At 44.5% G+C, this 26,247-nt stretch overlaps 1 protein-coding gene across 6 annotated transcripts in view; it reads right to left on the bottom strand.

The window, feature by feature from the left end:
* The window catches only part of SVIL (supervillin), a 241,499-nt gene that overhangs the window by 194,708 nt on the left and 20,544 nt on the right, over positions 1-26,247 (bottom strand). For all 6 annotated transcript variants that reach the window (XM_059909480.1, XM_059909472.1, XM_059909447.1 and 3 more), the window contains exon 2: positions 5,036-5,134. The gene's annotated coding sequence lies outside the window, so the exon portion shown is untranslated. The remainder of the gene's footprint in view (positions 1-5,035; positions 5,135-26,247) is intronic.

The following is a 26,247-nucleotide window of genomic DNA, read 5'->3' as shown; positions in this document are numbered from 1 at the left end:
ATCTACGTGCCCTGCCTCCCTCTGCATCAGATGGGCCTTCTTTATTAAATACTCTGTTAGGAAAACAGTAACCTAACACAGAAAGCACTGAGTGTAGGGTGGAAGTCTTAAGAATCAACAGTCAGAAAGCAGACACTTTCTAAACACCCGTGTGTGAGGGATGATGTCACAGGCCAGGGATCCAGTCCTGCCTTTATCAAAGTCTGTTCAGCGGAGACTGGCGTCGAAAACACACCACCTGGCACGAATACTCTGAGATGAGTTTTGTCCAGGGGGCCCAGAAGCCCCTCTCCCAACAGGTGCACCTGACCTCCCCTGCTTCTTGGGGGAGGGCCCTGGTGACAGCTTCAGTGACCGGTCAGGTTCAGCCCACTGAGGACGAAGGGGAAGGGCACTGCAGGCTGCAGGGACAGCATGTGCGAGGTCGTGAGGTTGAGGCCGCGCCTGGCATTTTCAGAAGGCGTGACTAGGACACGGGACAACCGGGTGGGGATGGAAGCCTGCATCAGAGGGCTCTCTATGCCGGCTGAGACTAGACGTCAGCCCTGAGACTGCAGCCGGAGACTCAGGCGCTAACAAGTGCCCTGAGCATCCCGGGAGGGTGACAGAGTCCAGTGCAAGCGGACAAGGGGAGGGAGGGACAAGATGGTCGCAGCCGAGGCTCCTGACTCCCCAGCCTGCCGGTCACCACCTGCCGGGCTCGCCCCTCTAGAGCCTTCCCGGGGCAGCACCAGGCTCTGCAGAGCTGCAAGCCGGTGGGCTTCCTGGAGGCGGGGGCGGGGCAGGGAGCGGGCAGGGGAAATTGGGAAGGGATGACATGGGGAGAGCGGAGCAGAAGAGCGTGGAAGGGCTGGAGAGCGAGGCTCAGGGCACATGCAGCAGAGGAGGGAGGAGAAGCTGGCAGCAGGTATGGGACACAGAGTGAGGACTTCACAAATAGTCGGTGATGACGAGACAGACTCCGGCTGCCTTAGCACAGAGCCTGACAGGGGCGGGCTTGACCGTTTCTAAAGTGTGTGTGAGAGAGAGAGAGAGACAGAGACAGAGAGAGGGCGAGAGACAGAGTCAGAGAGATGGACACAGAGACAGAGAGAGATGGAGACAGAGAGAGAGACAGAGGGAAAGAGACAGAGACAGACAGAGACAGAGAGTCAGAGAGACAGAGACAGAGAGACAGAGACAGAGAGAGAGACACAGAGAGAAACAGAGGGAGACAGAGGGAGAGAGACAGAGGGAGAGAGACAGAGAGAGAGACAGAGAGACAGAGACAGAGAGAGACACAAAGAGAGAGAGACAGAGGGAGAGAGACAGAGACAGAGTCAGAGAGACAGAGACAGAGAGAGAGACAGAGAGACAAAGACAGAGAGAGGGAGAGAGACAGAGTCAGAGAGAGACAGAGACAGAGAGAGAGACAGAGAGAGAAGGAGAAGCAGAAGAGGAGTGAGTGGGGGGGAGGAGAGTTAAGTCCACGGTTTGATTTAATTAGTATCTTATGACCGGCTCAAAGGTTCTCACCAGCTGACCAGAAGGCAACTCCTACTGTGCCTTGTGGTTAAAGTCTTGTACCTACAATGTCCTTTCCAGGTAAACTCACTTAGCACAGAGGTTCTGGAAAAGTCTGCCTCTGGCCCTCCTCCTTGTGATCTCCTGGGAGGGGGGGAGCCAACAACCAAAACTGAGCCTCAGGGCAGCTACTCAAAGATATTATTAGATTTGACTTTCCATCAGTCAGACTCCTCACCTGCTGCAACTCACATTCCACGCTGTCTGCGCTCCTTTATTTACTTAAACAGAGCGGGGCTGGGCCGGGGCCGCCTGAACCCCCATCAGGGACAGACACTCTGCCGCCACGTGACTCAACCACACGCTTCCTCTCAGACCCGAGGGCAAGGCTCCGTCGTGACAACCAGCACACGCCCTTCCTGCCTCGCCTCTCCCCCCAACTACAGCCCATCCATCAGAGACGCTTCCTGGGAGGGGCTGGTGAACACAGCAAGCGCGGTCCCACCAGACACCGCGCTGCCTCTCAGCCCTCGCTCCCCTCCCACATCACGCCTGTAGGCATCCTGGGAACGCCCTCAGGAGCTGACAGCTTAACCCACGGTCGCCAAGGCAGTGGCAACACAGCGCGCGCCTCCCCAGCCCCTCCGAGGGGACCAAGCATCAGTGATCCCACCCCACAGACCGGCGGTCAGGGAGGACAGCAGCCGCTGTGTCAGCCCAGCAAGAAGTTCACGGATGAAGGGACGGTCCTGCCCCTAAGGAATCCGGGTCAGGAAGATGCAAATCGTTACCTCATTCAGTAAATGTTTATCAAGCACCTTCCTTGTACCAGACACTGTTCCAGGTGCCTGGCGTCAAGTAGCAGACAAAACAGAAAGAAATCCTTTTCCTCACTGAGTTAATATTCTAGTGGTAAGAGAGGAAATACCTCTTCCCACATACTCAGTAAAAGGAACCAAAGCAACGACACCAGGCGAGGACCGAGTGATGCTCATACGGAAAGGAAGAGGAGAAAATACTTTTTGCTGGACTAAGGGAGGCTTGAGGAGCAAGTAGGGGCAGAAAAGCCTCGTTACAACACAAATATGCCTTCACAGGCTCAAACATATAGACATCTGCAAAAACAGACGACCCGGGGCCTCCCTGGTGGCGCAGTGGTTGAGAATCCGCCTGCCAATGCAGGGGACACGGGTTCGAGCCCTGGTCTGGGAAGATCCCACATGCCGCGGAGCAACTGGGCCCGTGAGCCACAGCTACTGAGCCTGCGCGTCTGGAGCCTGTGCTCCGCAACAAGAGAGGCCGCGACAGTGAGAGGCCCGCGCACCGCGATGAAGAGTGGCCCCCGCTCGCCGCAACTAGAGGAAGCCCTCGCACAGAAACGAAGACCCAACGCAGCCATAAATAAATAAATAAAGTCAATAAACAAAAACAAGCAAACAAAAAACAGACGACCCCACTGTGCTTTCCCTTGTCTGTAAGGGCCACCGCCCTGCCATTCCCCAGCAGACACTAGCGGTTCAAGGGCGGCAGGGCAGGTGGGGTTCAAAGGTCACGTAAAGGCCCTCGTAACAGTCAGGTTTATAATCGACTCGCATAATCTTCCCCCGAGCCCAGCCAAACCTACACACCCGCTTCAGACAGCTTGTTATCTATCACCCTGTCTCACTGCCCACCTCTGTGGCTCCGAATTGCCAGGCACCCCCATCCAGGGGGCGCTTTGCCTGGGCCCACCCTGCTCTCCAGGGCACTCTGGGCGCCCCAACTGCACCCTCTGAGGCCCACGTCACACAGAAGAACGCCCACAGAGTCATCCTCTCCCTGGGCAGCCTTTCAGGAAATACGCTCGAGAATCAGAGGTTAAAGAAAATTACCTTTCAGTAGACGTGCAATAATCTAGCTGAATATCTTTGCTTAATTTTCTTTAATTATTCTTTTTTTAATTTATTTTTTATTTTTGGCTGCATTGGGTCTTCGTTGCTACGCCCGGGCTTTCTCTAGTTGCAGAGAGCAGGGGCTACTCTTCATTGCGGTGTGCGGGCTTCTCATTGCGGTGGCTTCTCTTGTTGGGGAGCACGGGCTCTAGGCCCGTGGGCTTCAGTAGTTGTGGCACGCGGGCTCAGTAGTTGTGGCGCACGGGCTCAGTTGCTCCGCGGCATGTGGGGTCTTCCCGGACCAGGGCTCGAACCCGTGTCCCCTGCATTGGCAGGCGGATTCTTAACCACTGCACCACCAGGGAAGCCCCTATTCTTTTTTTTTTTATTTTAATTTTTTTTTTTATTTTTTGGCTGTGCCACGTGGAATGCAGGATCCTAGTTCCCTGACCCGGGATGGAACCCGTGCCCCCTGCATTGGAAGCGTGGAGTCTTAACCACTGGACCGCCAGGGAAGTCCCTATATTTGCTTAATTTTAAAACATGTGAATTTAAAAAAAACACACACAGACAACTTTGCTTCCTTTGGTCCATCAACTGAGAAACTGCAGAATTCCTTTTGCTTGGAACCTAGAAAACCCTGCCCCAAATCCAGCCAGGCTCCTTTTCTGGCACATCCTTGTCAGACAGATGTACAGTTTCTACAGAAATACCTCCATCAACAGAGATCCTCCTCCAGGCAGGGCAACCTGTTCACTAGACAGTCAGAGGTTCAAAAATTTTCCTGATGTTTCTTTACATCCCCATCCCATGGGCCCTAAAATTGATTTGGCTTAAACAAATGTAGGTCAATATTAATTTAAATATGATGTCTTTTTAGCTATAAATCCAATCATTAAGCAGAGCGATTTGAAGAAGAGGGGGAAAATACATGGATACGCTGAGGGCAGGAATTGTCATTGTACATAAGGACAAAATACTGCCAAGAGATTTTGGAAAGACAATCTTTCGGGAAACAGTAAGTGAGCTAACGGTGGTGCTGAGTTTTTGCCGTGAGTTCTGGGAAACGGGAACGAGGGCATCCAGCGAGGACTTCTGGCCGGGAGAGGATACCCACCCAGCTTTAGGATGCGGGCGCTGGGAGAGGGTGCTGCTCCCGGGGTCCAGCCAAAGACAGGGTGTGTCTGGGGCAGGGGGCGGCAGCCGTCATGGGGCTTAAGTGCCCTGGATCTGGGGAAAACCAAGGCAGCTGCCGGTGATTACGCTTTATCAAATCTATGTGTGATTAAAATGAGTCCCTACACTTTAGCTGTCTTTCTCTAACTTCTATCTTGGAAATTCTCACATTCTCTCTCTAAATGTGGGGATGTCACACAGACCAAGCCTGGGAGACGTGCCCAGGGATGCAGGCTAAGAAAAAAAGTAAATTACTCAGCTGGGTCCCACCTTAATGCTCCGGTATACCTACCTGGAAAGCTTATTTTAAAAGAATATGCTGAGTTTTGTTTTAAAAAAAAAAAATCCCATAAGTAAATCAGAATAGTACGAGTTGTTTTTTTGGTGATAGCAAATATCCAAAACTCTTGGTTATTTGTGTGCTGCTTTTTCAGCTGGTCGACACAACAGTATTGTAAACACACTGTGAAATTATCAATACTTACCTTTTATTCTGCGACTCGAAACTCAGAAAGTATTCATCATCCCTTCCTGGGCTTCTCCTTTAGTTTCAGAAAACGACCAGTCTCCAATGTAGCTAGAATCTGAAAAAAAAAAAATTTTTTTTTTTAAATTACAGGATGTAACTTCTAAAGCTGAGGAATACATACGTGAGATGGAATAAATTCATTTGCCTTAAGCTAACCTCTGAAAATACTGGACTTCACCCGACTTTATCGATATCCCTCACTCGCATAAGGCCTTGCACAATGGGAAGTGAAACTGACAATTTCTATAACAGGTTTTTTCTACTTGGTCATTTTGATCACGACTAAAATTGCCTTGATTAACCTGACTTAACTCGAAACATTTGCCTTCAGCTACTGTAAACAACCAAGTTACCCCCAATTTCAGCAACGCGGAGTTCCCTTTCTTTCCCACTAACCACCTCACCATTGTGACAAGTTACGTCAAGAAGCATCACAAGCTGTTCACCCACATATGCAGGGGACCCAACAATATCCAGAGACCAGAGCGGACATGACCAGAGGGGAGGGAAGAGTGTCAGTTATGCTTTCTTCATCTTGATAAGAGGTAGCAAATCGAATTTTAACGGATGAACAAACTCCTATCCCCCAAGGATGCAATGAAAATCTCCCAGATCTAGAATTAAAATAGAAAGTGCTGCCGTTTTTAATCACGTAACATTCGCTAATTCAGTCTGCCGCTGCCTCACTGCGGTGAGCGCGTCTGCTCCTCCCTGGTGATGGCTGGTGGCTTTGTTCTCTGGACCTGGCTCAGTGCAACTTCAGAAGCCAAAGGTCACCAGCACTCCCGGGTGACTGAATACGAGGTGCAGTGTGGCAGGGACAACCTTGCCTCTGAAAATGCATCCAGAACCCGGTTCTGTGTCCTTCCCAGCTTTCTTTATTTATGCCAGACTCCCTGAGATCTCGATTTGCCCTGCTGGCAGCAGCAAAGGGAACATCCTTCCAGCCTTCTTTGCCCCTCCCCCTGCTTCTCTTAGCCAGACCTTTGCCTTAGTATGTTTCTTCCTGTTTACAGTAGCAACTAAAGGCATTTAAGTACCGCAGTGCACACAGAACTGTGCTACCGGGATGAGAAGCTCTTTTTACATAACTGTCTACCTACAGAGATGTCCCCGGTAACATGAAGCCAAAACTCTCTCCAAACTCTAAAGTATAGAGATGCTCCGTTGCCAGGATATATTGGGCAGGATATACTGAAGTATATCAAAACACATGTACTCAATGGATTATTATTATTGTTATTAATGGCAGTCACTAGAACAATGTGAAAAAGAGAAAGATATTAAGATTACAATAGATAGGCAAACACTTATAAGAGATAACACAATTGCAAAGAGCAGAATTTAAAACTGTTCCAAAGTGCTGATTACAACTATACCAGAAGTATGATCACATATGGATGTAGCTATACAAATTATAAGATATATATAGATATATATTTATACATTTTATAATTATATATAGATATCTACATATCGATATATAGCACAAATAAACTACAAGAAAGAGTTGGTTGATGATTATTAAATTCTAGGATTCTATGAAAACAGAGTGATAAAGCTCTTCCCAGGCTTAAAATATGCAACACTGGGGCTTCCTGGTGGCGCAGTGGTTAAGAATCTGCCTGCCAATGGAGGGGACACGGGTTCGAGTCCTGGTCTGTGAAGATCCCACATGCCGTGGGGCAACTAAGCCCGTGCGCCACAACTACTGCTCCTGAGCTCTAGAGCCCGCGAGTGCCACAACTACTGAGCCCGTGAGCCACAACTACTGAGCCCATGTGCGACAACTACTGAAGCCCACGTGCCTAGAGCCCATGCTCCGCAACAAGAGAAACCACCGCAATGAGAAGCCCGCGGACCGCAACGAAGAGTAGCCCCCGCTCGCTGCACCTAGAGAAAGCCCGCGCGTGAAGACCCAACACAGCCAAAAATAAATAAATAAAAAATTTTTAAAATATGCAACACTTCTGAATCACAGAATCTTGTCACCAGAAGGGACTTTAGCTCAACCTTTTCATTTCACAGATTAGTAAATTATACCAAAAGAAGTTAAGTGACTTATCCATGGTCATAAACCTACTTCCTGGCAGAAATGAGACCAGCACCGGCAGGTCCCCACTCACGAATCTGCCTTCTCCTCAGAGCACACTGCAACGGACTCATGCAAATAAATCAGGGGGTCCCGGTTATCTGAGTGGTCATTGCCCAAAAACCCACGTGGTTAGGAGCGTTTTTAGGGAAGCACACCTTCAAAACTCTACGATATTTCCTACTATCAAGTCATTTAAATGACTTGAATTCCCACTCAAAATTCCATCCGTGTTCACCGTCTGCATCTTTCCTGATTGCAAATCCTGCCCTCCAAATACAGAATTTCACAAGGTTAATCAAAAGGGCTTTAGAGAACTTCCCCAATAGCAGGTGAAACAAGGGCAAGTGGGGACTGAGCAGGTGGATGAGGCAACAATCTTTAAGAGAAACGTTTTAAGTTGGTGGTGAGATAGGGATTTCAATACAGAAAGAGTTTAATAGTGAAGAATCTAAAGGGCCCAAAGGAAAACGACTAGGACCTCAAATATTCCTGTAAAACTGACCATCTTGAAGATGTGATGTCAAGGTCAAATGGGATTTAAAAAGTACCACGATATACAATCATACAATTTTGTCTAAAAATGTATTCTTCTCCAAACGATCAATACTTGATTTTTGCATCGCTCATTCTAAGAGTTAGCCATGGTCAAAATGATCTTCTAAATTGTGTTAAATATAAACTAAAAGAATTATTTTCATGATATTCAGAGTTTTGGGCAAGATAAAGTCCTAAAGCTTTTTAAAATTGTATTATGAAATTTTGGTCCCCATTTAAGTGGATTCAATCTAAATGGCCTTTTTCTGGTTCTAATTATCCTCAGATAACAAGGACCTGCTGTAGAATCTTCAGAAATAATTTCTTAAAGTATAAATCAGTAATACGCAGGGTATTTATCTCATTTCAAGCCAAGCATACATTTTAGGAGCAGGAACTTTAGATCCAGAATATGAAATATCAGAGGACAGTGTGTTTTTAGTTTGTCCCTCTGCCATAAAAAATAATGCATTTTATGTTTTATTTTATACAAAATAAAAAGGTTACAAAATTACAAATGACTATATTTGTCTCAATTCTTTTAAAAAGAGCGAAAGTGTAATAATGTATTTACCATTCTGAATTACATAATTAAATTTTATACCCTATTTTATTTGAACATAACCATGAAAAAAGCTACATAAGGTTCTTAATAGTGGTTAATTTGCATACTGTGATTGGTTCTATCATCTGCAATTATCTGTGGTTCTGCATAATTCCTGGTCTGAACTTCACCTGAGAACAATCAAGTTGGCTGAGTTTTCCTGTGCTCAAAATGCTTATTACACGAAAATGGTTCATACTCAGGGCTGTTTAACATTCACTCAGATAATAAAAGGGCTTCTAGTATCATGAAAACACAAGGTTTCATTTTAGAAGCATCAATTATTCAGTGGAACATTTTCTTCTAGAAGAATAAGAAAAGAAAGAGAATATTTTTTTCCATTAAAAAAAATTGCAAAGTTCTATAGTAGAAAGATATTTTTTTCTTTTATTTTCCAAATCTGTAACAATACTAAGCGTCTAAATAATCAAAGACAAACACACCTTAAAGTACGTGGGATAATCAATTTGAACGATTCACTTCTTGGAAAGCTTCTAGCTGCTGTGACCAAAATAATAAACAATTTATGATTCAGTTTGTTTACTAATCCTGTCTCAAAGGTCAAGGCCAAAATTATTGATTCAGTCTTGCTGTCAAACTTACTTTGCAAATGAGTATGAATGTATGACTCAGGATTAAGATGTGACTAAAGCTTCCTTCCAGGAAAGACAACAAAGCTCCCAGTTCCCACAGCCACCAGAGGCTGAAGAACAAAGGTGGGGAATACCAGGCAGATGCTTGAATTTTTTCACCACTGTGGTCCAAGAACAGTAAGAAGAAACTGCTCAAAATCACCTTCCCAAATACTTGAGACTCATGCTAAATGAATCGGATGAGCTCTCTGCTCTGGTCCCCCTTCCTGGAGTGGAATCAGTGAACAAGTGGAAATTCAAGGACCAAGGGAATCCCTGCTCTACTGACTCGGGTAAGTTACTGCCAACCTCCGGGGAGAAGTTTGGTTCTTTTACTGCTCTAAACAGGAAGTGTTTGTGCAGGGAAGCTTGACCAAACCATCGCAAGCAAGAAATCACGGATTGGGCTCCTTATTTTTGGCCAACTGACTTAGAAGCAGGTGTTTGTCAACATTAAAACTGCCTTTGAAAGGAAATGCACCACTAAACTTCCTATCAGCCCTAAGAGGTGACGTCACGAGGATGGTAATAAACGTGACTAACCGTCCCCTGATCTGCTCAGCATCTTCTAGCCGCGAGGGAGGGAGCATGCCCACTGTCTAAGCAGGGGGCCGGCTGGGCTCAGGAATCCCACAGACTGCCTTACAACGCTTCCTAACTGGGGCACGTCTCCTCACCTCGCCAAGCCTCTCCACTCGTCTGTAAAATGGCTACAGGAACAAAGTCGTAAGATTCTTACCAGCTTTAAAGTGTCAAGTGCGTAGCACAGTGCTTTGGACACAAAATATTCAGGTGGTTCGTTATTCTTCTTCTTCCTGCTACATACAAAATAGAGTACCTTCCTACATTCTCTTGGGAGGAGCTGCCTTAGATATTGAATATTTTCTCTACTTAGAGCTGATCCTTTCCACCCAAAACTGTGACTGGGGATGTTTTTTATTACTGTGAAAATACAGAAAAAGTAATACTTCAGAATGCAGCATTCTAAAATCCTTTTCCCTAACAGTTACTCCAGAAGAGAAAGGACCCTTACGATTTTGGTTTAATGATCTCTAACACTGACATAGCACCAGGCCCTGTTTTCCATACGTTAACTCATTTAAAATCCATAATATCCCCATTTTACAGATCAGGAAACTGAGAAGCAACTTGTCCACATGCCAGAGCCGCATAGGACCTCTGTGCTGTGTATTTATTTGGGGGGATTCGGGGAGGAAGGGTAGGGAGGGAAGAAGAAGGATAAAAAGCAAAACAGTCTAGAATATTCTTCCCCCCTCCAACACACATACATAGCAAAGAAGATTTTAATTGTGAAGACATCAAATACCTTCCCACTGGCTAGTTCTTCAAATAAAAATGCTTGATTTCTTATTTAAGTATTTTCCTAGAGATACTTGCAGAAACAGGAGGAAAGAGAGGGCTGGTTACCAAGCAGAATGGTGTCAGGTAGCAGCATAGAGAGAGGACCCCTGCAGGGCTCTCAAGGTAGGAGGGTGAGAGGGGATTGTTCTAGACCTTACTGCAATCTAGCACCAAATGGCTGTGTTCATCACAACTGCACACACACAGGACACCTGTGAATTCCAGCCCATTCTCCCACTGCTAGAAACCGTCCCCCAAAGCATCCTTCTTAAATATGATGCCTTCAAATGTGAGAAAAGCCAGAAGAGCAGGAGCTGCTACTGAAAGAAGTATGGGTAGATATGCACGTGGCCTGTGCAAGGTCATTACCAACATTAATCCAATCTTCATTCATCATTAAACATGATCCCCATTTTAGAGGCACGCTTAAGAGATGGAGCGTTTTGCCCCAAGCCACCGCAGACTGACTGATAAATTCCAGCTTCTAGACGCTATGATGGACTAAGGAGTCCAGTGGGGTTTTTGAAAGGCCATCATCTCCCCGCATCGCATAGAGACACCCCTGGGAAGGAAGACGGGTGAACAGTGCACCCCAGGAAGAAGAGGTATACCTACGTAAACAAGGATGGGAATAACAAAAATTAATAGTTACACTTGCTTCGTTAAGTGTTTTGCAAAACACGATTTAATGCTGTCTTTATATAACCACAGGGGAAAAGGGAAACTAAAGAAGAATTTGGAACATGTGGGAAACCTCGAGGTGAGAGGTTGACATGAGCTGCACAACGTTAGGGACAGAAACGTAAGGAAACTGAACCTTTGGAAGTAACTGCGGATTCAGAAGAAAAGACGGCAAAAGGGAGAGAGAGGACCAAGGAACCACTGCAGAGCCAGGCGCCTCTCTCTTCTGCAAATAACCGCACTGCTCATGGCATTTCTGAGGCCAGGAGTTAGGAAACTACTGTATCAGAGTCCGGGGGCTTAGAGCACACTTTCTGCTAGAAGGTGGGCCCCTGGGTTCCACAAAGTGAAGAGAGATTAGGAATGAAGATGCAGCAAAAACCAGGGGGGCCTCAGCAGCCAAACTCTTTAGAATGTTCATTTTAAATTAAATTAACTCGTTTAAAATGCTAATTTGTCATTTCAGAGGGTGAATAAGCTTGATGTCTCCCACGAGAAAACCCCTGCTGCCTGAAACATCTCACCCCCCCCCCCCCCAAAAAGAGGCAAACTTTGAAGGGAAATAAATCCCATCGCTTGTATTTAAAAAGCTGTTCAGGTGGCAAGGGGTAGACAACGGAATCACATCCACGTGAGCAAATGAAAAGTTGCCTGAAGTTTCCCTCAAGCTCCGTTTCAGGATCAAGGTGGACAGAGAAAGTGTCGTTAACAGGTGTCAAGGTGGGGAGGCGTCCGGTGCCCGTTTGGCTGCACCATTTAAAGCCAACGGGAGCCAGCCCGGCTGGAAAAGCACTGTCATCAAATGATACTGTAAGACCACGGATTTGGAAGCGCTCAAGACAGATCTGAACAACTGGTGGACGGGCTGGATTGTGTCTGAGAGCTGAATACAAGAACGGATTTTAATAACTGAACAACGGCTACGGTTTTAATGATACGGCCGGACAGGCTGAGGCCAAACTGGCCGAGGGTTTTTTCAGCCCGATTTGCTAGACTTTTTAGCGAGTGGTATTGGTGGAGGTGGAAACACTGGATGGGAAGCCAGGCAGGGCCAAATCTCCAGGCAGGAGAACGGGAGACGGTTCAAGTCCAGGCCTTGGCGTACCAGGGGTCAGGGGCACCTGCTACGCTGTTTCCTCTGGGTACGTGGGCAGGTGAAAATGCTAGTCTGTGAAGAGAAGACACCAAACCAACTGAACAGTGTTTTGGGCTCGAAACCCTCCCTTTAGACAAATAAGAAACTGGAGAGTGATTTTCAAAGTTTACACTGATGGCATCTGACTGACCAGGCAAAGATGAAGGGAGATTTCCAAACTCAGGGGAGAACAGCTGTTTTTCTTCAAAAAGGAAAAAAAAGAAGAAGAGGACACGATAAAGAATATAAACATAGATAAAGGAAATTAATTCGCCTAAAATAAAGAGGGGCTCAAAATGTCAGCTTCTTTAGCAGATATTGGACCAAGACTGAGTGCTCACCGCATAAGACAAAACTGCTGGAAAAAAAACAAAAAACAAAAAACAAAAACTGCTGAAATCAAAAGGAATCAAAAGGAATCAAAAGGAGAGCTGGATGAAGGTGGTTCTTGAGGGGACGTCCGAGCTCTACCTTCGTTTGCGTGGGCTGGAAATTCACGGTAAAATGAAGATCATCCTCGGTCATGTTTTTCACTGAGAAAGCCCTTGGATGAGTATTTTCCCCAAACACTCTAACCACCACATGATCCCAGAGGCACCTTCACACCAAGGAGACATACCTGCATAATCTTTCTGCCAACAGGAGCCTAGAAATGCCACAGGAAGAGTTCTGGGCACCTGCTCCGTGAATCCCCTGCCATAGCCTATAAAGCAGCGAAGAAATGCGTACTATTTCCACGATTTCTGGAAGACAGCATTTGGCTGCTTCCCTATACTGCCCTCACCCCCAATCATAAGTGCATCCTTCTTGGCTATTCGGATACTTACATAAACACAAGTTGGAGAAGCACTGAATTGGGCCCATGTAATCCCACGGCTCCAACAAGCAGCAGGTACCACTGGGGCTACCATTTTCCTCTTCTCCATCCTCCATCCCTCAAACACCAGGTGCCCTAACAACAGCAGGCCCATCTTCCTCCTCTCTCCCACCATCGCGCCCCCCCCCCCCCGACCCCTCACTGCAAGGATGGACCCTGTGTGGCAGCCCTCCCCTCTGGGTACCGCCATGGGCGCGTGACCCAGGCCAGAGAGATTGCTTTCACAGGACTTGATTAAGCAGCACTGGAAGAAAGAGGGTCTTTCTTCTTTCTCTTTGGATCGAAGCTGTAAGGATCGCCAGCAGCCATCTTTCAGGCCCATTCCCCAGGGGGCACCTGAGCCTCGTCTGAAGCCAGGTTCACCCCTGGATTTCCCTAGTTTATAAGTCAGCAAACTCCATGTTTTGCTTAAGCTAGTTTGAGTTGGGGGGCGGGGAGATGTGTAACCCCAACATTCCTCAAGAAACATAAGACTGTTGCTTTTTTTAATAGGAAAGAGAAAAATCTTATATCTAACAATATAACCAGTTACCAGTTCCCACCCAAAAAGATTCTCCAGATTTCAACAGAAAATAATTGTTCACAAATACATTCATAAAACAGTCACTTATTTTAGGCAGAAAATGGTTCTAACTTGATGCTTGAAACCTTAAAATTAAATGGTTTAATTATAAGGCTCCAAGTTATCTTTTCATATATTGTGACATTCTAATAAATTTGAAGGATTGTGTAAAATAGTTTTCAAAGAATTCTGTCAGACAGGATGTGGTGGCATCTTGAAAAACAACGAGCCATGGTGTTTCCCAGGGAACTGTCCCAGGCTAAAGCCTCATAAAGACATCTGTAAAGGACAGAGCAAGTGTTACTTTTGGAATAAATGTCCCATCAAAATCGGAAAAGCTCCTGAAAGAAAAACACTGCACACCCAACAGCACAAGCAGACGTCTTCTGTCTCCCTGTGGCACTCAGACATCCCGGAGGAACCCGAGCCAGAACCATCCCTTGGAGACCAGGGGCAGAGACAGCGACCTCCAGCTTGATTCTGCAGGAGGTGAACTCCTGGATGGGATGGCGCACGGAGCAGCCGCGCACCGCAGGCTCCGGCTTCGGCACTCACCCCATCACTCACTCCCTGGACCCCGAGGGAAGCTGCAGCCAGAATCGGGATGTTAGCTCCGATCACAAGTTGATGAGGTTTATCAGATGGGGTAGGAATAACCAATGAAGTTATTCCACTTCATAAATAAGGCCACCCTAATGGGCATCAGTCCAAGATATATTACGGTGACAGTGATAAGAAATCCCTAAACCGACAGAGCTCACAGACCTTTGATCTTTCATGACTTTCCAACGTATTGTCTGTGGACAGTCTGACCACCAGGCCCATCCCTGGCTCTGAGTGGCTCCTGTCCTTGGTGCAAACCTTCAGCTCGCAGCCCGACGCTGACACCTTGTTTTCTGCACGGCTGCCCTTCTGGAAGGGCCCAAACTCTAGAGAAGCAGGGATGGAGTCTTCCTGATCTTGCTTCGTGGCGCAGATTCTGAGGAATTTGACAGGCTGCCTAACAAATAAATGTTCATTAAATGGATAAACCCTATTTCCTTTCACTTTGCTGTTTAAAAAGAAAAAAAAAAAAAGAGCAAAAGCAAAACCAAAAAAATTCCAAACTTGGATCTTAGGATCTCAATCAAGATACTCCCAAAATATGAGGGGGCCCAATGTAGACTTAGGGGTAATGTGAAATAATCTAGGTGCTTATTTTTAATACAGGAAAGAGCATAGTTTTTGTTAAAAAAAAAAAAAAAAAAAAGAAAAAATTTCTAGCTTTAACAGACCCAGGATTCTTCCCCCGCTTGCCTGTTTTTTTTATCAGTCTTTTAAAATTTCTCTGCGTTCAGTTATTGAAGGTCCTAACACTGGATTTGAAAGTAACTCAGGTCAATTCAGGGTCAAATACCAGAGACTGAGCACGCCCTCTGCACATGCTGGCTCTGATGATAGGGAACTGTCAGCCCTCAGCCATCAACACCACCTGTTGTCAGAAACCCCCCTCTTGAAAATCGCTTCTTCCACCCCAAATGCATTCCTGTTCTCCACTCATGTGCCCTCCATTCATGACAAGTGAAGCAGAGAAAGGGCAGGAGGACAGAACAAAGGCCTCTCTGTAAGCCAGTCCTCAGGGCGCTCCAGCACCTACCGGGGCTCTGGGCTCAGAACAAAGACCCCAGCGAGGGGCCAGTGGGGCGGACATGTGGCCCTGGGCAGGCGACCTCTGCTAGGGGAAGGGTCCAGACGTTGGCGGCCTCAAAGGGGTAGAGGGAAGCATCAGTGGGCAATCCCTGGATCCGCCTGCAAATAACAGAGTCCTAAAACATGGGATGTTGCCCATCCCATATGGAATGCCTCAGCAGCCCTGAAAAACAATCCATTCAGTGGAAAATGCCAAGTCTCTCCGGGGAGGTAACTGTCAGATGTGTCCTTGACCTGGGTGTTTATTGTTTTAGACTGAATGTTTTGTCCCCCACACAAATTCATATGTTGAAACCTAACCCCCAATGTGAAAGTATTAGGAGGTGGGGTTTAGGAGTTGAGTAGGTCATGAGGGTGGAGCCCTCACGAATGGGATTAGTGCCCTGATAAGAGACACCAGAGAGCTTTCTGGCCCCTTCCACCATGTGAGAACATGGGGAAACAACAGCTAGCCATCTACGAGCCTGGAAGTGGGTCTTCACTAGACACCGGATATGCCAGCACCTTGACCTTGAGCTTCCAGCCTCCAGGACTGCAAGAAACACATCTGTTATTTAGGCACCCAGTCTATGGTGTTCTGTTATAGCAGCCCAAACAGTCTAAGACATTTATCAACACGGAAGTTCACTGCTATTTCTTACTTCTGTGGGCGGAGCACGCCCACCTTTTACCCCCAAACTGCAACCACTCTTCTCTCAACCAAATCTGTGATTTTCTGTTAGGTTTTCCAGTTCACAGAGCTCACACCACTCTGCAAATCCACAGCATCTCACAAGTGTGTGCGTGTTCACTTAGGAACTGAGCATGCACTAATAGGTGACAGAAAATAGGTTGTTTTACAATACCTTGGAAATGTTTACACCATGTCTGCCTCACTAGCAGGGATTATTTTCTCACTATTTTTTTTTTTTAATCTCCAAAGCACCTGACACAGGCCCTCATGTAGAGTAGGTTCTCAATTATTCCCCAAATTCCGTCTAGAATTTAATTTCTTTGGTTATTGATCATTTCCCCCCAGTTGTTCATTTCACCCACGACCAAGAAAACCATTTACTGGTGAAACAGAAAAATGAACTATTGTTCACTTTTATTTGAGGGAATAATCCTGGGACACAAACTCTTCCAATAACAAAGCCAGGATAGAAGATGCAACAACTGAATATTACCCTGGAGACTCAATCATTCATCCACAAAACACTCAGCTTTGGAGGGACAGTGACAAATGCACTGCCTCTGTCTTGGGAAGGGAAGGGAGGGAAGAAGATGTATGAACAAAAGTACACTGAAGTTCCACACGTGCAGTGAACGTATACACACAGGGCTCTTGCACACACAGCTGGTGCCACCAGCAATGCTCTTCATGGTACGACTGCTCCTCAGATTTCAGATTTTGGTTCAAATGGCGCCTCCTCCAAGAAGCCCTCCCTGACCACCAGTGTAAAGTAGGTTTCTCCCCCCACCGCCTAATCCATTTTCCGCACAGCACCCTTCTGAGCACCTAGCACATTTGTAAGCCTGGATTTCTTGGTCCACTGCTCATGTCTGTCTCCCCTTCCAGTCTGAAAACTCCAGGAGGGTAGGGACAGCTTGTTCTTTGCATCCCTGCTCAGAGAAGGTGTGTGTGTGACCAGTGAATGCTGTGAGGATACATGTGCCAGGATGGCCAATCCCACCGCCAAGGTCAAAGGTGGAGGAAGTTGGAAAAGCCGTCCTAAATCACAGAGGAAGTTCATGGGAGCAAATCATCACCCCCAGGAGTAGAGGAGATGGGCAGGCCTCAGGGGGAAATCCTGCTCCCTCCTTTTACTCACATAAAATGGGTACAGCCACTGCCAATGGGGTTGTGTCAGCTCCCCTGGCACAGTGCCCCATACCCAGGACTTGAGCAATTACTGCCACTTCTTCCTCTCTTCTCCCGAGCCAGGTGATTTGGAAAAAAACACATACATACAAAGCACGAAATCCTCCTTGGCACAATCTAATGGACCCACGTCCCTGGCGAGGGTGAGAGCCGGGTGGGGGAGAGGTAGGCAGAAAGGAGCGAGGAGGGTTATGTGATCAGAACGTAAGCTTGAGCTCACACTGCATTAGGAGTGAACCCCTCCCTGGTCATTCGGGTAACTGCTCAATTCCATTGCTTCCTGCATCAGCAAAGATAACCCAGAGTGACTCAAGGCCTGGCCTCCTAAACCAAAAGACATGTGCAGATACCTCTCAGGAGTCCTCAGGGGGTGCTACTTTAACTTTTAATACATTTAAGGAAGCAATTTTTAAAACATTACCCTTCACTTATACACTGGTGTTACATTTAGGTTGAGATGCTTGCAGGGGGATCCGTTTAAACCATGTCCATGTGGTACCAATTTTAAACATATTAATACCTTTTGAAACGTCAGGAGAGCAGAAATGAGAGCTTTACAATTATCTTTTGAATGCATGGAACAGAAACCATGAAGTGTTAGAAGTTCTTTATCTCTGAATATTGGTAATTAAAGGAAAACATGGCGGGGGGCAGTCATTTTTCCTTTAATTTGCAACTTTCCCAAAGAGATCTGCAGTGCAGTCAAAGGTAATGTAAGCAGCATAAATATTCATGGTCAGAAGGAAAAAGGTGTGTATGGTAAACTGAATAATTGCTCCTCCCCGTCCCAAAAAAAGACATTCATGTCCTAATCCCTGGAAGCTGTGAAGGTTACCTAACATGGCAAAGACTCTGCAGATGTAATAAAGTTAAGGATCTTGAGATGGGGAAATTATCCTGCATTATCTGGATGGGCCCAACATAATCACCAGTGTCCTCAAAGGAAGAGGCAGAGGGATATTAACTACAGAAGAAAAGGATACGAGGATGGGAACAGACTGGAGAGATATGCTTTAAAAACGGAGGAAGGAATGCAGGGAAAAGCCAAGGAATGCAGGCAGATACTAGATGTTGAAAAAGACAAAGAAACAGAATCCCCTTGGGAGGCTCCAGAAGGAACTGGCCCTGCTAATACTTGATTTTATCCCTGTAAGACTCATTTTGGACTTCTGACCTCTGGGACTGTAAAGGAATAAATCTGCATCGTTTAAGCCATTAAGCCTGTGGTAATTTGTTACAGCAGCAACAGGAAACAGATACAGTGTGATTGGTTTGTTACTAGATGAAAAATCTAATTTTAAAAGAATAATTATAAATTCTCACCCCCAAACACATAAACTTCTAAGTTTGACCTAATAAATTCTGGGTGCCTTTCCCTTTGCAAAAGCTAGAGCTCTGTTCCATTTCAGACAAAGACTCCTCCAGCATTATCAAATTCAGGGTATAACTGGAAATCTGTATTTTATTTTTTGTTCTATTATAAAGGTATGCTTTCTTGAATCTTAATAGTGTTAACTTAGTTCTTAGATATAGTTCTTATCTCATATTAGGATTAAAATAGGAATAAAGGAGACACGATTTTACAGAAATTCACCATACCAAACTTAAAAAATTACAGCTTATCTGCAATCTGCTCTGGTTGTGTCTCAGGCTGTATTTGTTGGCTAAATAATATACACAGGAGTTTGAATGAGAACTCAAAACTTAATAATTTTATACCCATTGCTTTCCCTCCACTTCTGGAAACCGTTACAGCTGTAAAAGGACTACTGCATTGTAACTAACCAATGTCTGACTAATAAAGAGCATAGCATCCCTCACTTAAGAAAATGGGTAAATGTATTAGCTGACATAATTTCCCAAAACCTTACACTATAACTCAACCTGGAAACATCTGAAGCATTTATAAACAAAATAATAAGGAAATGAAAGAGCATAGCGCCATAGTTGCTTAAGAAGAATAATATGTAACAGTTTAAAATTCTAACAAAGAACAGAGGAAGTAAATTCAAGTAACTGAGCCACAGTGCTTTGATTGTATGCTCTGAATAGGAATCTTCTAGTGATGAAAAAGAACTGCAGGAAGTCATGACCCTTACTTGTAGTTTCCTGTTGGCAGTGCCATTGGAATTGGAATTCAGATACTCTTCTATGTATATTGCAGGTAGCATAAAGCAAATGAATAAATACACACTTCCTGTTGGAAATCCAGGCTTTCAATGTGGGAAAAGGGAGATACAAATATGGAATTAGAGAAAAGTGAGGAAGGACCATGTGAAGATGGATTTGAATGGGAGCATATCAGTATGAAGTAACTTTTTTCTTACATTTACTTCCTAACTCTGTCCAATGAAGAAGCCTAGACACTGGGACACCACCTCAGCAAAAAGCACACATGGCACCCAGATCTTGACTTCTAAGTACACTCCCCAAAAGGAACCAGGCTCCAGAGAGAAATGCCTGATTCCAAATCTGCAGCAATGACAGTGCAAAGTGAATCCGGAACTTACACTGTCCCTTTAAAAATGGAGCCATTCGATGATTTTCCCGTAAGTGATCAAGCTTTTGGTTACCTGAAGTGGGATAACCTAATTATACCTGTCTCCCGTTGTGATTAAATTAATACACAACATCACTTATGGACAAAAGTGTCCAAACTGAATCTCATTATTAGGAAACAATGAGACAAACCCAGAAGGTGGGACATTTGTCATGACTGTAAGTCCAGAATTTGAAAAAAAAAGACAGTTTCATGAAAAATAAAGAATGGCAATATCATTATTCTAGATTAGAAGAGACTAGAGAAGCAAACCCCCCCAAAATGCATGAACATTAATTGGATGTGGGTGGTCTGGGGCAGAGGGCATAAAAAATTTTTTTGGACAACTGGAAACGAATTTTAAAGGAACTGTGCATTAGATAACATTATTGAGTTAATGGTAATTTTCTTCAGTGTGATAATGGTATTGTGGTTATAAGGAGACTGTCCTTATTCTTAGGAAATTCCTGAAGTATTTATTTAGGGATAAATTTCATGATGCTTGCAATTTAGATTCAAACGATTCAGCAAGGAAAAAAATGTATGTGAAAAATCATTGATAAATCCAGGTGAAAAGTATGCAAGATTCATTAAACTGTTCTTCACACTTTTCTGGAGGCTTAAACATTTTCAAAAATTTAAAAAGTTGGAAGAAAAATTCCAAGGAAAGGGAACTTTAAATGTCTTCAAACCACATGCCATTAATTTCGCCCTAAACTAATTTCTACTAATTACTATGCTTGCTTGTTTGAAGATATTCAGGGAAGTAGTGCTAACAATAATGTCGCTATAGCAGTTGTAGTAAAGAACCAAAGAAACAGTATTTTACAGATAAGAAGTGCTCTTTACATAATAATTAAATGGATTCTAAGCAATTTAAAATAACGTGGCATATTTACAAATAATAATAATCAAAGCCACTGTGCTAAGTACTTTTCATGTATTATCTCATTTACTCTCATATTAAAACATCTAAGATAGGTACTATTATCACCCCCATTTTATAGATGAGGAAATTAAGACTTAGTAAAGTAATATAAAGTGTAGCTAATATGTCTACACACATATACATACATACACACATAGCTAGGCTGTGATTTAAACTCGGGTAGTCTGACCCACTAAATGATGGTAAAAACACCTTTCTTTTCAAAATGTGCAAACTTACATTAGTGAAAAAAGGAATTAGTTATCAGGAAACGAAAGATTTTGACACAGCTTTGAGACAATGAACACAACCATAAGCACATGCAACTATAAAACAAGAACAGAATGCAGAATGCTTAGAAAAAATTACAATCTGGAAATAAAAAGAACTAATGAAATTTTAAAATAAGGAATACCAAATAAAAATTTCAACAGATGAGTTTGAGGATAAAGTTATGGGAATCTCCCAGAACACGGAGCAAAGAGATGAGAAATTAAGGAAAAGATAAAAAGACGGAGCACTAAATCCAGGAAGTCTAACGTATGACTAATAGCAGTCCTAAAAACCAGAGAAAAGTGGGGGTAAAAGGAAGAAGAAATTATCAAAGAAATAATATAAGAAAACTTCCCAGAGCTAGAGAGAGACAGACACCTTCAGACTCGAAGACTGTGCTGATGATCACTGCACTGCCTCTCAGCTGCCAATCTACCCTCCATTCCCTCCTGCCTGATCCTGGAGCTGCATGTGGGAAACGTCTCTCCTTTGCCAGCTGCCATCCGGCCAGGCTTTGTTAGGGGGCTCAAGGGGTGGTACACAAGGAAGGGCTTCCCTGCCGGGTGTGTTCTCACCTGCTTACTGCTGAGTGCCCGCAGGCCAGCAGCATGCGCGAGATCCCGGGGCATCCCCTCGGCAGGTATCACCAGCATCCTTGCAGGTGGTTCCCAGCCACTCCAGCGGGTACCCAGTGAGGTGCAGCGGCCGCAAGCCTATGAGTGTTGCTGAGTGAGAACTTGCAGGTACCCAGCAGGTCCTGTAGGCACCAGCGGGGGCTTCCTAAAACTTTCATCACCACCCCGGGAGGTAGTAGCCCACCCAGAACTGCATGCAGACCCTCACCCTGCTGCTCTCGCACAGTGGGCCACAGAGCCATGCCCTCTTCAAGGGGATCCGATCCTTGGCTCTCAGGTGGACGAGGGGCAGCTGCTTCCACATTGGATCCTGCCTCAACCCTAGAGATAGTGGTTGCTCCCTGTATCCACCAGCCCTATATCCATTACAGTTCTCTTTTCCCCTCTGTAGCTAATCCCCTGCTAACCCCTCTGTAGTTAATCCCCTGCTAACCCCTTTGCAGTTAATCCCCTGCTACTAGTAATTCTTTAAACTTTCCCCGTCCAAATTTCCGTGTGATTTTTGTCTCCTGAACAGAACCTGACCGATACACCCACTGACTACCAAACACAATAAACGAGAAAAGACTCTCACCCAGACATGTCACTGTGAAATCACTGTGAAATTGCAGGATACTGAGGAATAAAAAGAAAGAGAGAAACTCTAGGAGCCACCGAAAAGGAAAAAAGAGTCAGTTAAAAAGATTAAATAAAAAATCAGACCCACATGTGGCTTCTCAAATCAGTAGCAATGAGGCAAGATTTTGACACTGAGAGAAAAATTTATTTTAAATCTATAAATCCACACCAATCGTCGTGAAGAACATTTTCAAACGTGCAAGATTCAGGAAGTTTCCTTCAATCCTAGGAAGTCATGTGAGATTATATTCCACCAAAGTGAGAGTGAAAAACAAGAAAGGGGAAATGCAGCATACAAAAATGGTAGATCAAAGCCTGGAATTCAGAAAAAACTAGCAGGCTCAGGCCCGGAAAGCAATGAGAACTTCAGTGAGTGGGCTACACAAGGATGCAGAAAGAAAAAGGAATTTATTCCACGCAACAAATAAATGAGGTAGAAGCTAGAGGGTCTGAGGGATATGGTAAAGGAGACATGAGTCTTCCCTCAATAAATAAAAAGGTCAATAAAAACTCAAGGGAAAATAAATGCCAAAAACAAAATGCAAGAAAGACATAGTACAAATGTGCCATGGTTTTGAGTGACTGGTGGAATTTAACAGAATGAACCCATTTGTAAATGACACTAGAAATTTTCTCCTTTGAGCAATGCTGTAGTTGCAATACAAGAACTACACGGAGGGAAGTGTATTCATAGCATATTACTGGGCCCTGCCGCAGGGAGTATTTACATTAACACACTCACTGTCTTGTAACCTTCAAACAACCTATGGACAAAACAAAGGAAATACTGCCAATTAGAGAAAGCAAACATTACCAACCTCAACAATGCAAAAGTAAAGACAACGCGGAGAAAAGTCGAATGATGGACAAGGGGAAAAGAGAGGCAGACAAAAGGGTGGTGGTACTTAGGATCCTCATCTCACGCAACTTGGCACTTGAAATAAAAGGTAGAAAGTAGATGGAACAAGGTATACAGATCTATGAATATTAAATTTTTTTAACATCTTTATTGGAGTATAATTGCTTTACAATGGTGTGTTAGTTTCTGCTGTATAACAAAGTGAATCAGCTATACATATACATATATCCCCATATCTCCTCCCTCTTGTGTCTCCCTCCCACCCTCCCTATCCCACCCCTCTAGGTGGTCACAAAGCACCGAGCTGATCTCCCTGTGCTATGCGGCTGCTTCCCACTAGCTATCTATTTTACGTTTGGTAGTCTATATATATCCATGCCACTCTCTCACTTCGTCCCAGCTTACCCTTCCCCCTCCCCGTGTCCTCAAGTCCATTCTCTATGTCTGCGTCTTTATGAATATTAAATTTTAAATTGCAAAGGTAATCAACAGAGAAATTCATGTAGCAATAAAACTAAGAAGTTGTGCATGCCTGTGTGCGCGTGTGTGGGCTCCATCCATCACAGCCGGCAGTGTCAACAGATGAAACTCAAAGCAGATACACCAAAGAGAGCTGAGTAAATATGTTGTTAGTTATAGAAGTAATAACCACTACAGGAGCCATCAAAAATGTGTTGCCTCTGGAGAATAAGACTCCTGTTTTTTCATTATTAGTGCTTCACAACCATCTGACGTTTCTGTAATCATGTTCATGAATCACTTTTAGGTTAGGGCAAGAGTTGGCAAACCTTTTCTGTAAATAACCAGATGGTAAATATTTTAGGCACTGTGAGCCCGTACGGTTCTCCAGAAACTACACAACTCTGCCACTGTGGTGCCAATAGACATTTGTAAATGAGTGACTGTGACTGTGTTCCAATAAAACTTTATTTATACAAACAAGTGGCAAGACCGATATGGGCTGCAGGTTGTAGTCTGCAGACCTCTGATCTAGTCCAGTGTTTCCCAGACTATGTACTATAGGATGTTCCAATATATTTAAGGATCTTCCTCCACAGAGAGGGCAGGGAGAGGCTCCATGTCCACAGAGCTTAGAAAATGGTGGGTTAAATGACGCTAAGCAGTCGCCTTTACCCCAGGACTTGAGCCTCCAATGTGCCTATGAGCCTGAATACCCAACCCGGAAGCACACAGTCTGAAGTACACACCAGGTCTCCAGTTTTTCTGAAGACACTGGAAAAACATCAAAGGCCACAGTGTTCTGTAAAACGGTTTGGGAAACAGCGTCATAACCGAATTCCTACCCTATAAAGATGAATAAATAAGACTCAGAGTGGCACGTTACTTGCTCAAGGCTACTGGCTCGGTGGTGTCAGAAGTGGGACTGGGAGCCAGCACAGGGTGCCTGCCGCCACCCCACAGGGCGTCTGCTCAGATGCCCATGGAACGAACCAACCAGCGCAGAGCTAAGGACATCTCTATCCTGAGCAACTCTAGGGGACACACTTCAAAAGAGTGTCACTACGTTGACGCCACAGTAGTACTTACACTTCAAGAAATTGAAAACTATGGGCTTAGATTTTATTGTTTTCTTTAGAAGCATCATGAGGTGAGCTGAAGTGATAAGGCTCAACCACTGTGAGTCTGTTTCCTCATCTGTAATATGGGGGTGGGAAGAGGAGTAGGAAAAAGAGAAAACAAGGAAGAAGAATAAAATAATCTTTTTTCTCAACTTTTTAATGATTCGAGGTCACACTATTCAGTAGTACTAAGCGTACTTCGTATCTTACGATGTTAAGTCACAAATAGCTGTTGATTAAGCTCTGTATGAACCTACAGCAACAGCCAAAGCACAGAACATTGCTTAGGAGATAAAAGAAAGTTGAGGATCAGAGACAAACGAAAAGGGCTTGGGAAACCTAAGATATAATCACTCATTTTTTGTGAAGATAGTACTAAAATATGAAACAAAGCAACACAGTCCCAAACGTGGAAATGTTCAGGATACAAACTGAAAAACAAAAACAGGTGGTCTAGGCAGGGTGGGATTAAACAGAATTGGGTATACCCACTGTGAAAATATCATCCTGGTTCCTAAGGTGGTTTCTGAATTTTAGAATGTTTTACAAGATCATTCTTTTCTTTTCATTCAAAGCCCAACCATTCCATTTTATTCATGTCTTTCAGGTGCCCTTTCATCGCCTGTGATTGTAAATGGAGATGGAGTTCTGAAAACATTCTTAGCCACCTGAGCTACAGGGCAGCTCTCACCTAACACCCTCATTAATGGTGTGGAAATGAAGCCTGCTCCTTCCAGAACCATGGAAACACTGCCTCTGCTGACAGAATGTCCATCCAACCAAGTCTGGGTGAGATGGAGCCAGAGGTCAATGGTCAGTAGCCCAGGGGAGAGGAAGAGCAGTAGCAGTTGACCTACAAACCTTGCTTGACCTTGTCCCAAGGTCACAAGCCACAAACTGTCCCTGAGGTCGGATCTTCCCCCTGAGACTTGTCCTAATGGCCTCCCAGTTGGAAGCTGGCCAACCCCTGAGGCATGGTCACCAGATCCTTCAGAGACCACATACTGTAAGACTTCCTCTGTTAAACTCCTAAATCCCTGGGTAAGGTGGGACCGGATAAGGAGGAAGCAGCTGCAGGACAAGAAAAGTGAGGCCCCATCGGGGTGTTGGTATGAGGTTCCCAGATTCCAATGCAAACAAGCCCCTGACCAGCCCTGCCCAATGCAAGAACCATGGCCACACAAGGCTACTTGAAATGTGGTGGGTACAACAGAGGAACCAAATGATATATTTTAATTAATTTTAATTGGTTTTATCTATTTTTAAAAACTGAAACAGTGTAAAATATTTTTCCATGAAACACATATATATTACTTTGGTAGGACACCATTTCTCTTTAAACGGTATATTGCTTAAGATGGTGTTGATGTATTGCAGTGCCTGAATCTACACATAAATACATCACTGATCTACTTTGTGTGAACAAGATGATTCCATTTAAATGATTTCATTTCTACACACTGCTGTCCCCTGTAATGTGTTTGTTGGAATATTTTATGCCAACAGTACAGATGACAGTAATAATTAGGTAAATCCTAATTGGTAGCTAAATCAAAATACTTGTTTTAATTAAAATATTTAATTTAATTATTCTTCTAATTTATAAAATAAATATGGTCAAACTTTCAAGTTTAAAACAGAGTCTTTGTACTGACACAAAATCAAGTGGAGATATAAAAGCTAGTACTATGATCACACAGTAAA

This window comes from Balaenoptera ricei, chromosome 2 (assembly GCF_028023285.1).
Source record: "Balaenoptera ricei isolate mBalRic1 chromosome 2, mBalRic1.hap2, whole genome shotgun sequence".
Lineage (NCBI taxonomy): Eukaryota > Metazoa > Chordata > Mammalia > Artiodactyla > Balaenopteridae > Balaenoptera > Balaenoptera ricei.
This window is presented reverse-complemented; position numbering and strand designations above follow the sequence as displayed.